This window comes from Mirounga leonina, unplaced genomic scaffold, assembly GCF_011800145.1.
Source record: "Mirounga leonina isolate KUSES-001 unplaced genomic scaffold, KU_Mleo_1.0 Mir_493, whole genome shotgun sequence".
NCBI lineage: Eukaryota > Metazoa > Chordata > Mammalia > Carnivora > Phocidae > Mirounga > Mirounga leonina.
In genome coordinates, this window is record NW_023270780.1 from 2,353,144 (window position 1) to 2,367,440 (window position 14,297).

A 14,297-nucleotide genomic window follows, 5' to 3' on the forward strand; every position below is an offset into this window, starting at 1 on the left:
TGAGCCGAAGGCAGTCGCTTAACCAACTGAGCCACCCAGGCGCCCGTAGCCTTCACTTTTAAAAGCTTGTGATAGGGGCACCTGGGTGGCTCAGTTGGTTAAGCGACTGCCTTTGGCTCAGGTCATGATCCTGGATCCCGGGATCGAGCCCCGCATCGGGCTCCCTGCTCAGCGGGAAGCCTGCTTCTCCCTCTCCCTCTGCCTGCCACTCTGCCTACTTGTGCTGTCTCTCTATCTCTCTGTCAAATAAATAAATAAAATCTTAAAAAAAAAAAAAAAAAGATCCAATATCTGGGACGCCTGGGTGGCTCAGCCGGTTAAGCATCTGCCTTCAGCTCAGGTCATAATCCTAGGGTCCTGGGATTGAGTCCCACATCAGACTCCTTGCTCAGCGGAGAACCTGCTACTCCCTCTGCCTGCCGCTTCCCCTTCTTATGTGAGCACTTTCTCTCGCTCTCGAGCTCTCACAAATAAAATCTTAAAAAAAAAAAAAGATCTAATATCACATAATACAAAAATATTCAAACTTCAATTTTAAGAAAGAAAATCACTCATCATACCAAGAACCAAGAAGATCTCAAACTGAATGAAAACGATGGCAAAACATAAATGTTAGAATTATCTGACAAAGATTTTAAAGGCAGTCATGATAAAAATGCTTCAACAATTATTAACATAGTTGAAATAAATAAATTGAAAGCTTCAGCAAAGAAACAGTCTCAACAAGAAACAGGATATAAAGAAACAGGATATAAAGAATCAAATAGATATTTTAGAACTGACTGAAAAATAACTGAAATAAAAAAGTTAAATGGATTGACTGAAGAGCAGAATGGAGAGAAAAAAGACAAGAATCAGTGAAATGGAAGACAGAACACTAGAAATTATCCAGTAGAGTACTGGAAAGATAAGAGAAAGAGGGCAAAGCTGAAAAATAATGTCTAAAAATTTCCCAAATTTGGCAAGAAATGTAACCTACAGATTCAAGAAGTTGAGTAAACCCCAAAAGGATAAACCTAAAGAAATGCATTCCAACACACATCACAATTAAACTTCTAAAAACTAAAGATTAAGTTTTGGAAGTAGCTAGAGAAAAATTACACCTTACCTACAGAAGAAAAATAATTCAAACAACAGCAGATTTTTCACCTGAAACCATGGAGGCAAAAAGAACATGGCACGATATCTTTAAGTTGTAGGGAAAAAAGAACTGTCAACCCAGAATCCCACAACGAGTGAAAATACCATTCAGGAGTGAAGGGGAAATCAACACACTTTCTGATGATGTACAACTCAGGAAAACTTGCAACCAACAGACCTATCCTTAAAAAATGACTAAACGGGATGCCTGGGGGGCTCAGTCAGTTAAGCGTCTGCCTTCGGCTCGGGTCATGATCCCAGGGTCCTGGGATTGAGCCCCACATCGGGCTCCCTGCTCCACGGGGAGCCTGCTTCTCCCTCTGCCTCTCTCTCTCTCATGAATAAATTTAAAAAAAAAAAAAAAAGACTAAACAAAATTCTCCAAAAAGGGAAGAAATTATAAAACAAGGAATTCTGAAACATATCAAGAAATAAAAAAGAACACAGTATGCAGAAATATGGGTAAAATCCATAGGCTTTCCTTCTCCTTTTGAGTTTTCTTAATTACATTTGGTGGTTGAAGCAAAAAATACAACACTGATATGTTTCTGAATATATATAGAGGAAATATTTATGACAATTAAATTACAAATGGGGATACTAAAGGGAGGTAGGATGCTAACACTTAAAGTGGTAAAATGACACCACCCATAGACTGTGATGTTATGATATATAATGCAATGCCCACTCCAGCAATTACCAGAAAAGCTATACAAGGAGATACACCAGCAAACATTGCATATAAATCAAAATGCAATTCTTTTTAAGATTTTACTTTTATTTATTTTATTTTTTTTAAGTTTATATATATATTTTTTGGTAATCCCTACACCCAATGTGGGGCTCAAACCCAAAATCCCAAGATCAAGAGTCACATACTCTTCCAACTGAGCCAGTCAGGCACTCCTCAAAATGGAATTCTAAAAAATGTTCAAATAACCTACAGGAAGGCAGAGAAAAAAATAGAGAAACAGAAACCCAAACAAATGAAAACAGCAGACTTAAGCCCTAACATACCAATCTTATTAAATGTAAATGGTCTAAATATACCAATTAGTAAAAAAAGATTAGCAGAACAAACAAAAAAAATGACCCACTCTATAAGAAATGCTTCAAAAAAAAAAAAAAGTTGCTTCAAATGTAATAGTAGAGACAGGTTGAAAGGAAAAGGATGAAAAAAGATATATTATACACTGATCAAAGGAAAGCAAGAGTAACTGTATTAATAATAATCAAGTAAACTCCAAAGCAAAATGACCAGAGACAAAGCACATTATATAATATTCAAGCCACCAAGAAGACATTTGGCAGTTATGCACCAAACAAGAGCACTGCAAAATCTGTTAAACAAAAACTGATAAAACAGAAAGGAGAAAATAATTATAGCTGGAGACTTCAACACCCCTCATTCAACTGAAAGAACAATTAGAAAATCAGCAAAGATATAAAAGATCTCAATGACACCCTCAACCAACAGGATCTAATTAACATTTACTCAAACACTCTAACCACAATAGCAGGTACACATTCTTTTCAAGTGTCCGCAGAATATAAACCAAGATAGGAAATATCCCGGGCCATTAAGCCTCAACAAATTTAAGAATGAAATCACAGATTATGTTCCAACTACAATGGAATTAATCTAGAACTAAGATAACAGGAAAATCACCATACACCTGGACACTAAATGACACATTTCTAAATAATAGATGAGTCAAAAAAGAAGTCTCAAATGAAATTAAAAATACACAGAACTACAATGCAAATTAAAATACAAGATAGTAAAATTTGTGGAACACAGCAAAAGCTGTACTCAGAGAAAATTTAGAGCACTAAAATGCTTACACTGGAAAAGAGGAAAAGTCAAGTCAATCATCTAAGCTTCCACTTCAAGCACCTAGAAAAAGAACAAATTAAACCCAAAGCAAGCAAAACGAAGGAATAGACAACATAAACCAATGAATTTGAAAACAGAAAAATACTTTAAAAAAATAAAATCAAAAGCTAGTTCTTTAAATAGATCCCAAAAATGGACAACGCCTAGCAAACAAAACTACCAATATCAGAAATGAAAAGAGAAAAAAAAAAAAAAACCAAAAAGACACATATCACTACAAACCTCAAAGAAATGAGAGTAGTGGTAATACTAGGAATAACTTACAAACATAAATTTGACAACTTAGACAAAATGGACCAATTCCTTGAAAAAATACAGACCCAATACAAAACAGATGACTTGAATGGCCCCATAAATATTAGGAAATTGAATCCATAATTTAAAAGCTCTCGGGGCGCCAGGGTGGCTCCGTCGTTAAGCATTTGCCTTCGGCTCAGGTCATGATCCCAGGGTCCTGGGATCGAGCCCCTCATCAGGCTCCCTGCTCCGCGGGAAGCCTGCTTCTCCCTCTCACACTCCCCCTGCTTGTGTTCCCTCTCTCGTTGTCTCTCTGTCAAATAAATAAATAAAATCTTTAAAAAAAATAAAAAATAAAAGCTCTCAAAAAAGAAATCTCCAAGTCTAGACGAAGAATTCTACCAAACATTTAAAAAATTATATCAGTTCTACACAATCTCCTCCAGAAACTGGTTGAGAAAGGGGACACTTACCAATTCCTCTTAGGAAGCTAGAATTGCCCTGATAACAAAACCAGACAAAATCAGTACAAAAACAAAGCAAACTGACAAAAAAACTAGAGATCAATATTCCTCATGAAAACATATAAAAATTCTTAGTATTAGCAAATAAAATTTAGCAATATGGAAAAGAATTATATAACATGACCAAATGTGATTTACTCCAGGGAAGCAAACTGGCTCAATATTTAATAATCAATCAACATAATCCACCATATTAGTAAGATAAAGAAGGAAAATAACAGATGATCATATCAACTTATGCAAGAAAGCATTTGATAAAATCCAACACTCATTCCTAATTAAAAAATCACAAAAATAAAAATAGAGGGAAATGTTCTCAACTTGAAAAAAGAATCAACCCCTCCAAAAACCCCAAAACAACAAAAAGAAAGAAAGAAAGAAAGAAAGAGCCTAAAGCTAATATTATACTTAATTGTGAAAGACAATCCTTTTATGATTGGGAACTAAACAAGAATATTCCCTCTTATCATTTATTCAAATATACTGGGAAACCCTAGCCAGTGCAAAAAATGCAAGAAAAGGAAACAAAAGGCATAAAGATCAAAAAGAAGAAATAAAACTTCACAGATGCCATGTCTTTGTAGAAAATTCCAAGGAATCTAACAAAAAAACTCAGAGCAAGTAAGTGAATCCAGTAAAATTGCAGGACACAAGATAAGTATACAAGAATAAAATGCTTCTATATATTAGCAACTAATAGACACCAAAATTAAAAATACAAAGCTATCTACAGGGACGCCTAGGTGGCTCAGTCGGTTAAGCGGCCCTCAGATCATGATCTCAGGGTCCTGGGATCAAGCTCTGCATCAGGCTCCGCACTCAGCGGGGAATCTGCTTAAGGATTCTCTCTCTCCTTCTCCTCCTCCCCCTGCTCGCACTCGCTCTTTCTCTAAAATAAATAAATAAATTGTGGGGTGCCTGGGTGGCTCAGTTGGTTAGGCATCTGCCTTTGGCTCAAGTCATGATCCCAGGGTCCTGGGATGGAGCCCCACATCAGGCTCTCTGCTCTGCAGGGAGTCTGCTTTGCCCTCTGCCTCTCCCCCCATTCATGCTCTCCCTCGCTCGTTCTCTTTCTCAAATAAATAAAATCTTTAAAAAATAAAAAATAAATTTTTAAAAAGCTACTTGTAATCACTTTAAAAAAAAATACTTGAGTATAAATACAACAAACACAGGACTTGTATGCTGAAAACAACACAACACTGATGAAAGAAATCAAAGATCTAAATAAATGGAGAGAGATACCATGCTCATGATTTTAAAGACTCAACATAATAAAGATGTCAATTCTCTTCAAACTGATAGACAAGTTTAATGTAATTCCTATCAAAATTCTATCAAGATGCTTTTATAAAGAAGATAATTCTAAAATTTTTAAGGAAAGGTAAAGGAACTTAATAGCTAAAACAATTTTGACAGAGAAAAGTGGCAGGAATCAGTCTACTCAATTTCAAGGCTTATTATGTATCTATGGTAATCAAAAGTATGGAGTCTTGGCAGAGGGACACAGAGCAATGGAAGCCAGAAACAGACCCACACAAATATGCCCAAATGATTTCTGACAAAAGTGCAAAAACAATTCAATGGAGGAAAGATCGTCTTTTCAACAAATGGTGCTAGAGCAACTGGACAACTGTAGATGAAAAACTGAACCTCAATCTAAGCTTTGCCCTTTATATAAAAATTAATCAGAATGGATCACTATGTAAATGTAAAAACTATGTAACGTTTAGAGGGGAAAAAAGGAGAAAATCTTCAGGATCTAGGTCTAGGCAGAGTACTTAGATTTGGCACCAAAAGCATGATCCATGAACAGTAAAAGTGATAAATCGGATTTCATTAAAATTAAAAACTTTTAGTCTGTGAATGACTGCCAGAAGATGAAAAGACAAGTAACAGAGTGGAAGAAAATACTGAAGGCAAGGATTTGTATCCAGAATATAAAAAGAACGCTCAAAAATCAACATTAAAAAAAGCAGTCCGGGGGCGCCTGGGTGGCTCAGTCATTAAGCGTCTGCCTTCAGCTCAGGTCATGATCCCAGGGTCCTGGGATGGAGCCCCGCATCGGGCTCCCTCCTCGGTGGGAAGCCTGCTTCTCCCTCTCCAGCTCCCCCTGCTTGTGTTTCTGCTCTCGTTATCTGTCAAATAAATAAATAAAATCTTTAAAAAAAAAAAAAAAAGGCAGTCTGACTACAACAGGGGCAAGACATGAAGAGACAGTTCACCAAAGATACAAAAATGGTAAATATTCATATGAAAACACGGTCAACATCATTAGCCACGAGGGAAATGCAAATTTAAGCCACACTGAGATGCATTACATACCTACTGGAATGGCTAACATAAAAATAAATAAAAATACCAAATGCTGGGAAAGATACAGAAAAAGACCACTTATACATTGCTGGTAGATGTAATACAGCACAGCCACTTCAGAAAATAGTTTGGAAGTTTTTTTGTTTTGTTTTTTAAAGATTTTATTTATTCATTTGACAGAGAGATAGCGAGAGAAGGAACACAAGCAGGGGAGAGTGGGAGAGGGAAAAGCAAGCTTCCCGTGGAGCAGGGAGCCCGATGCAGGGCTTGATCCCAGGACCCTGAGATCATGACCGGAGCGGAAGGCAGACGCTTATGACTGAGCCACCCAAGCGCCTGGGGAAATTTTTTTAAAAACGGGATGCCTGGGTGGCTCAATCGGTTGGTTAAGCACCTGACTTCGGCTCAGGTCAAGATCTCAGGGTCCTGGGATCAAGACCCGCATCCGGCTCTGTGCTTAGCAGGAAGTCTGCTTCTCCCTCTGCCCCCCTCCCACCGCCCCCCCAATCAAGAATGTACTTTTTTTAAAATTTGAAACAAATACTTTTGTAAAGCATTTATTAATGTAATTATTTTTTCTTTTAGTTTGTTAATGGCATGAATTACAAGTTTTCTGAGGTTGAACCATCTCTGAGTTCCTGGAATAAACCCTACTCAGTAATTGCAGTAGATTGAATAATATAAAAATGCATGTCCACACAGAATCTCAGAATGTGACCTTACTTGGAAATAGGGTCCCTGAAGATAAAATTAGCTAAGACTAAGGTCATAATGGCTTAGGTTGGGTTATAAATCCAATGACTGCTCTTTTTTTTTTAAGATTTGAGAGAGAGAAAGCAAGAGTGCATGAATAGGCACACACGCAGGGCAGGAGGAGGGGGAAAGGGAGAGGAGAGAAAGTCTCAAGGGAACTAGCGCTCAGCACCGAGCACTCACCACTGAGATCAGGACCTGAGTAGAAACCAAGAGTCGGACGCTCAACCCACTGCACCATCCAGGTGTCCCTGACTGCTTTCTTTATTAGAGGAAGGAGAGACACATTGGATACAGGGACACAGAGACTGGAGTGACATGTCCAAGCTAGAGAAGAGGGAGAGATTTCTCCCTCAGAGCCTCCAGAAGGAACCAAAGCTGCCAACATCTTCATTTCAGATTCTGAGCCTCCAGAGCTGTGAAAGAATACATTTCTGTTGTTTTAAACCCCCCAGTTTGTTAATTTGTCACAGCAGGGAAACTAATAATGATGTATGATTCTTTTAATATACTCTGGATTTGAATCACTAATATTAGCCCCTTTCAAATGGAAAAACAGGGTAGCATAGTTAAGGAGTATTCTTATTGCACTGAAATCAAGTACCTTCTATTAAAATCACAATTTTACAGCCTTGCCTGAGGAAAGCATCCACATCCTAGAGACCAAATGGAAAGCCAGGGATCTGGGTGAATGCACTAACCTCTGTGTCTAGAGTTCTTCCAGCCTGCTCCTACCTTCAGGTCCTGGGCCTGAGCCGTGGCCTCCAGCCCAGCCATTCCTAATGCAGACTGGCTGCCCCACAGCCCATTTCGCCTGCCTAATGGGGTCTTGTGCAATTCGGGAGTTTTTCCATAAAGTGACCCTTGTATTAATAGAGCCTTTAGGAGATTTTTGTTAGAAACTAAGGACCTCCCTTCAGCTCTGAACAGCTTTTTCCCTTGATTCCAACTAAAAGATTTATGTACCTTTCTAGTTCACTCAAATTTGTGGGTGGCTTCTCTCCCTTTCCTATTCTACATTCTTTAGTCCTATGTTAGCTTTACATCTCAGAAATGGTGAAATGTACATCAGTCCAATAGAATACGAAATAATAAAAAAAATCACAATTTCACAGAAATTACAGAAAAATAGTAAATATGTTTAGTCAGTCAAATAATCTCCCAAATTTACAGAAAAGCTACTTCTAAATGTAACTTCCTTTCCTGAAATAGGAGAAATAATATAAAACTAAGTCACTGAAAACACACAATGAAGGAAAACAGGAATGATAAAGGAAGCATTAAAAGTTGGATGGGGGACCCGGGTGACTCAGTCGGTTAAGCGTCTGTCTGACTCTTGTGTTTTTGGCTCAGGTCATGATCTCAGGGTCGTGAGATCAAGCCCCACACTGGGCTCAGTGCTCAGCACAGAGTCCGCTTAACGCTCTCTCTCTGCCCCTCCCCCAACTCACACTTACCCTCTCCCTCTCTCAAATAAATTAAGTATCTTTTAAAAATATTTTGGATCGTAAAATGTTCAAAAAGAAACCTTGGGAACAATAATTCATCATGTTCTTAATGTCTGAAATATGAACTTTGGATATGTTTTTAATGTTTTATTTATTATTCCTAAAATCTACCTCCAAAGTTTATTTGTAATAAATTGCACCCAACCGGGTCACCTGGGTGGCTCAGTCGTTAAGCGTCTGCCTTCGGCTCACGTCATGATCCTAGGGTCCTGGGATCAAGCCCCTCATCGGGCTCCCTGCTCAGCAGGAAGCCTGCTTCTCCCTCTCCCACTCCCCCTGCTTGTGTTCACTCTCTCGCTGTGTTGTGTCTTTCTCTGTCAAATAAATAAATAAAATCTTTAAAAATAAAATAAAAAAATAAATTGCACCCAACCTAAAAACACAAAACCTCTTTTATGCATGTCTTTTATTACAAGCCCAAGCATTTATAACCGCCTTTAATACTGGATAAAGAATGTACTTAAGTACTCATCATTAAAATGATGATGCAGGGGCGCCTGGGTGGCTCAGATGGTTAAGCGACTGCCTTCGGCTCAGGTCATGATCCTGGAGTCCTGGGATGGAGTCCCGCATCGGGCTCCCTGCTCAGCAGGGAGTCTGCTTCTCCCTCTGATCCTCCCCCCTCTCATGCTCTCTCTCTCTGTCTCATTCTCTCTCTCAAAATGAATAAATAAAATCTTAAAAAAAATAAATAAATAAAATGATGATGCATTATCACAAACTAGTAACCAAAACAGTATGGTACTGGCACAAATACAGACATATAGGCCAATAGAAAAAAATAGAGAGCCTAGAAATAAATCCTTACATGTATAGTTAAATGATTTAACAAGGGTTTCAAGACAATTCAGTGGGGAAAGGACAGTTTTTTCCAACAAGTGGTACAGGGAAAACTGTTTATCCACAAGCAAAAGAATGAAGTTGTACCCTTACTTTATATCATACACAAAAATTAACTCAGATCAAATTCCTAAATGTAAGAACTAAAACTAGTTAACTCTAGAAGAAAGCATAGGAGGAAAACTTCATGACAATGAATTTGGCAATTTCTTGAATATATCAAAAGCACAAGTAACAAAAGTTAAAAAAAGAAGATAAATTGGACTTTATCACTAGAAACTTTTATGCATCAAAGAACACTATCAGGGTGCCTGGCTGCTCAGTTGGTACAACATGCGACTCTTGATCTCAGGATTGTGGGTTCAAGGCCCATGTTGGGTGTAGAGATTACTTAAAAATAAAATCTTAAAAAAAAAAACACTATCAAGAGAGTAAAAAGGCAACACATGGAATAGGAAAAAAAATTTGCGAATCATATATCTGATATGGAATGAATATCGAGACTACATAAACAACTCCTACAACTCAACAACAACAAAAAACATAAACTGATTTTAAAATGTCTAAAAGACTTGAATAGACATTTCTTCCAAGATACACAAATAGCCAATAAGCATATGAAAAGATGCTCCACCATTACTAATCATTAAAGAAATGCAAATCAAAACTACAATGAGATAGATATCACCTCACACCCATTATGATGGCCACCACCAAAAAAATTTAAAAATTATTTTAAACATTTTTTGGGCACCTGGGTGGCTCAGTTGGTTAAGCGACTGCCTTCGGCTCGGGTCATGATCCTGGAGTCCCGGGATCGAGGCCCGCATCGGGCTCCCTGCTCAGCAGGGAGTCTGCTTCTCCCTCTGACCCTCCTCCCTCTCATGCTCTCTCTCATTCTCTCTCGCAAATAAATAAAATCTTAAAAAAAAAAATTATTTTAAACATTTTTTAAATAATAAAAAATAAATGAGTGCCTGGCTGGCTCAGTTGGTAGAGCATATGACTCTTTATCTTGGGGTCGTGAGTTCTGGCCCCATGTTGGGCACAGGGCATACTTAAAACTTTTTGAAATTAAAAAATAACAAGTACTGGGGCACCGGGATGGCTCAGTCAGTTAAGCGTTTGCCTTCAGCTCAGGTCATGATCCTCCTCCTCAGCAGGAAGCCTGCTTCTCCATCTTCCCCCCACCCCCCACTCATGCTTTTTCTTGCTCTCTCTCTCAAATAAACAATCTTTAAAAAAAAAAAAAAGTATTGGTGAGGATGTGGGGAAACTGGAACTCTTGTACTGTGTTAGTGGGAATATAAAATGGTGCAGTCACTATGGAAAACAGTATGGAGAGTCCTAAAAAATTAGAAACAGAACTACTTTATGATCCAGCAATTCTACTTCTGGATATATACTCAAAAGAATTGAAAGCAGAGTCTCAAAGAGATACTTAGACAACATCCACATTCATAGCAGCAATATTCACAATAGCCAAGAGGTGGAAGTAAGCCAAGTGTCCACTGACAGATGAATGGATAAAAAATTGGGGCATATACATCGCCTTTTAAAAAAACGAATCCTGCAATAACACACAATACAGATGAACCTTGAAGATACTAGCTAAGTGAAATAAGCTAGTCACAAAAGGAGAAATACTCTATGACTCTACTTAAATGAGGTACCTAGAATAGTCAAATTCATTGAGAAAAAGCATAGAATGGTTGTTTCCAAGGGGTGGAGGGATTTGGAAAATGGGGAGTTATTATTTACTGGGTACAGAATTTCAGTTTTGCAAGATGAAAAAAGTTTTGGAGGTGTATGGTGATGATGGCTGCACAACAATATGAATATACTAAGGCCAATGAACTGTACACTTAAAAAATGTTAAAATGGCAAATTTATGTTATTTGCATTTTGCCACAATAAAAAAAAAGTAATATATCAGAAAAATTTTGAGATGGATCTATACCATTGAAATGGAAAGTTATCCACCGTATATGATTACGGAAAAATAAGCTACAGAAAAAAATACATAATATATTCCTTTTTTAAAGTTTATATGCAGGACGCCTGGATGGCTCAGTTGGTTGAGCGTCTGCCTTTGGCTCAGGTCATGATCCCAGAGTCCTAACCCTTATAAACTTTACATGTTAGTAGGACAAGAAAAATAATTAAAATATCAATTGGGGGGCGTCCGGGTGGCTCAGTCGGTTAAGCGACTGCCTTCGGCTCAGGTCATGATCCTGGAGTCCCGGGATCGAGTCCCGCATTGGGCTCCCTGCTCAGCTGGGGGTCTGCTTCTCCCTCTGACCCTCCCCCCCTCATGTGCTCTCTCTCACTCTCTCTCTCTGAAATAAATAAATAAAACCTTTTTAAAAATATATATATATAAATTGGGATGACAATATGAAAGTAACATTTTATAGGTAAAAAATGAATAAATATCAAATTTCAAAATCAAACTTCGTATGATTCAACCTAATAATACATTATATAGTGATAAATGTGGAGAAAAATAAACCAGGGGAAGTCAAATCACAAGTATATAATGGTTAGGGGAGCCTGGGTGGCTCAGTCGGTTAAATGTCTAACTCTTTCTTTTTTAAGATTTTATTTATTTATTTGACAGAGAGACAGCGAGAGAGGGAACACAAGCAGGGGGAGTGGGAGAGGGAGAAGCAGGCTTCCCGCCGAGCAGGGAGCCCGATGCGGGGCTCGATCCCAGGACCCTGAGATCATGACCTGAGCCGAAGGCAGTCGCTTAACCGACTGAGCCACCCAGGTGCCCCTAAATGTCCAACTCTTGTTTTCGGCTCAGATTATGATCTCAGGGTTCTGAGATCGAGCCCCGCATCAGGGTCCATCCTCAACACTGAGTTTGCTTGAGATCCTCTCTCCCACTCCTTAGGAAAAAAAAAAGTATATAAAAGTTGAAGGATAGGAGGACAGCAATTTTAGATAGTGAGGAAAGACATCACTGAAAAGGTAAAAGGAGATAGGAATAGGAGACAAGAGATAAGAAAAGGAGATAAGGGAATAAACCATGCAGGTATCTGGGGGAAAAGCATTATAGGCAGAGTGTAAAGATCCAGAGGTGAGAACATGCCTGTTAAGTTCTAGAAACAGTATGGATGACATCATGGCTAGAATGGAGTGAGCGAAATGTTACACAATAAACGAACAGTGGTTATCTCTGGGATGGCATTTAGAGACTTCTACATTTGATTTTCTGTATATCATTATTTTGTCTTTTATATTAAGTATGTATTACTTTTATAACTGGAAAATGCATGATCCCAATTTTTTTAAAAGAAAATGTAGGGGGGGTGGCACACATTGAAAATCTAAGAGAACAAAGCTTAAGCTTTAAAATTAGATAAATCTGGATTCCAATCCTAGGGTTGCCACTTAACCACCTACATGATTTAATCTCTCTGAGTTTATCTGTAAAATGTAGGTCATAGTACCGACTTTTTCAGAAGATATTAGATACTGCATGTGAAAAGAACTCAGCATAGCACCTGAAACACTGTAAGTACTCCTTAAATAGTAGCTTTATAAAAATATATCCAACACCGGGGCGCCTGGGTGGCTCAGTTGGTTAAGCGACTGCCTTCAGCTCAGGTCATGATCCTGGAGTCCCGGGCTCAAGTCCCGCATCCGGCTCCCTGCTCAGCAGGGAGTCTGCTTCTCCCTCTGACCCTCCCCCCTCTCATGCTCTCTCTCTATCTCATTCTCTCTCTCAAATAAATACATAAAATATTTAAAATATATATATATCCAACACCAAAATGTTAATTGATTTTGCTATTAATTTTTTCATTACAAAAACAACATATTAAAATATGGATATACAGAAAAACAAATGTAAAAGTCTCTAAAAATATTCAACAATACAAAAGTGAACAGGGGCGCCTGGGTGGCTCAGTTGGTTAAGCGACTGCCTTCGGCTCAGGTCATGATCCTGGAGTCCTGGTTTCGAGTCCCATGTCGGGCTCCCTGCTCAGCAGGGAGTCTGCTTCTCCCTCTGACCCTCCTCCCTCTCATGCTGTCTCATTCTCTCTCTCAAATAAATAAATTTAAAAAAAAAAAATCTTAAAAAAAAAAAAATACAGAAGTGAACAATCAAAAGTAAAATCCTCTACACACACTCCAATCCCATTTCCCCCTTGTGGGTAACTGCTATTAATATTTTGATATGAATCTTTCCAGATCTTTTTCTATATACCATATATCAAAGGTTTTTTGGTAATTTTTACATAAGAAAGTGAGCATATAATATTTATTCTGAATCTTTTGTTTTTTCCATATAACAATAAATTTGGAATGTGTATCATGTCAATAAATAGAGTTAGCTCACCCTTTTTAATAGTTATATAGCACTTCTTAGTACAATGTATATATTTATGACATTCAAACAATCGGTATCATAAATAATGTTTCAATGAACACCACTGTGTATTTTTATGCATGGTGCCAGTGTTTCTACACTAATAAATTTCTGAAAATGACCCCCTGGATATAAGGGAACATATTTAAAACTTTTCCCATTACACTCCAAGAAGGCTATACCAATTAAGAGCCTCACCAACCATATCAAATTATTCATATGTCCACCTGCGCTAAGTCCTAGCAATCCTTCAAATTTTCGCTAATTTTCTAGGTATAAAATGATTCTTGTTAGTTTAATGTTCATTTATCTGTCATTAGTAAGACTGAATATATTTTTGTTATTGCTAATGCTTTTTCTGTTTTGTCCTATAAAATTTAAATAGTGATTACATGTAAATTCCCTAAGAAAAAGCAAAATCTCCAATTAAAAATAAAGTTCACACTTTTAGTAATAGATTTATATAGAATCTGAGTTAGAGGAATTTAGAGAAAGAAAAGATGATTCTGAGATGGTTTAAATTAAGAAGTGGCATAGTTCGTAGCACAGAGAAGGTACTCAATAAGAAGGAAAAAGTAAAGGAAACAAGGCAGGCAACCAGCCAGCCAGCAAGTTTCAAAAAGGTAAATGAAGCTGGGCCTCAAAAAAAGTTTAAGGAGTGGAAAAAGGCATTCCACACAAAGGACATAAGCAAATCCTAA

General features: G+C 37.8%; 1 protein-coding gene across 2 annotated transcripts in view; it reads right to left on the reverse strand.

Moving 5' to 3' along the window:
- Nucleotides 1-14,297, reverse strand: part of ARNT (aryl hydrocarbon receptor nuclear translocator) — a 73,830-nt gene that overhangs the window by 50,854 nt on the left and 8,679 nt on the right. The gene's annotated exons all lie outside the window — the stretch shown is intronic.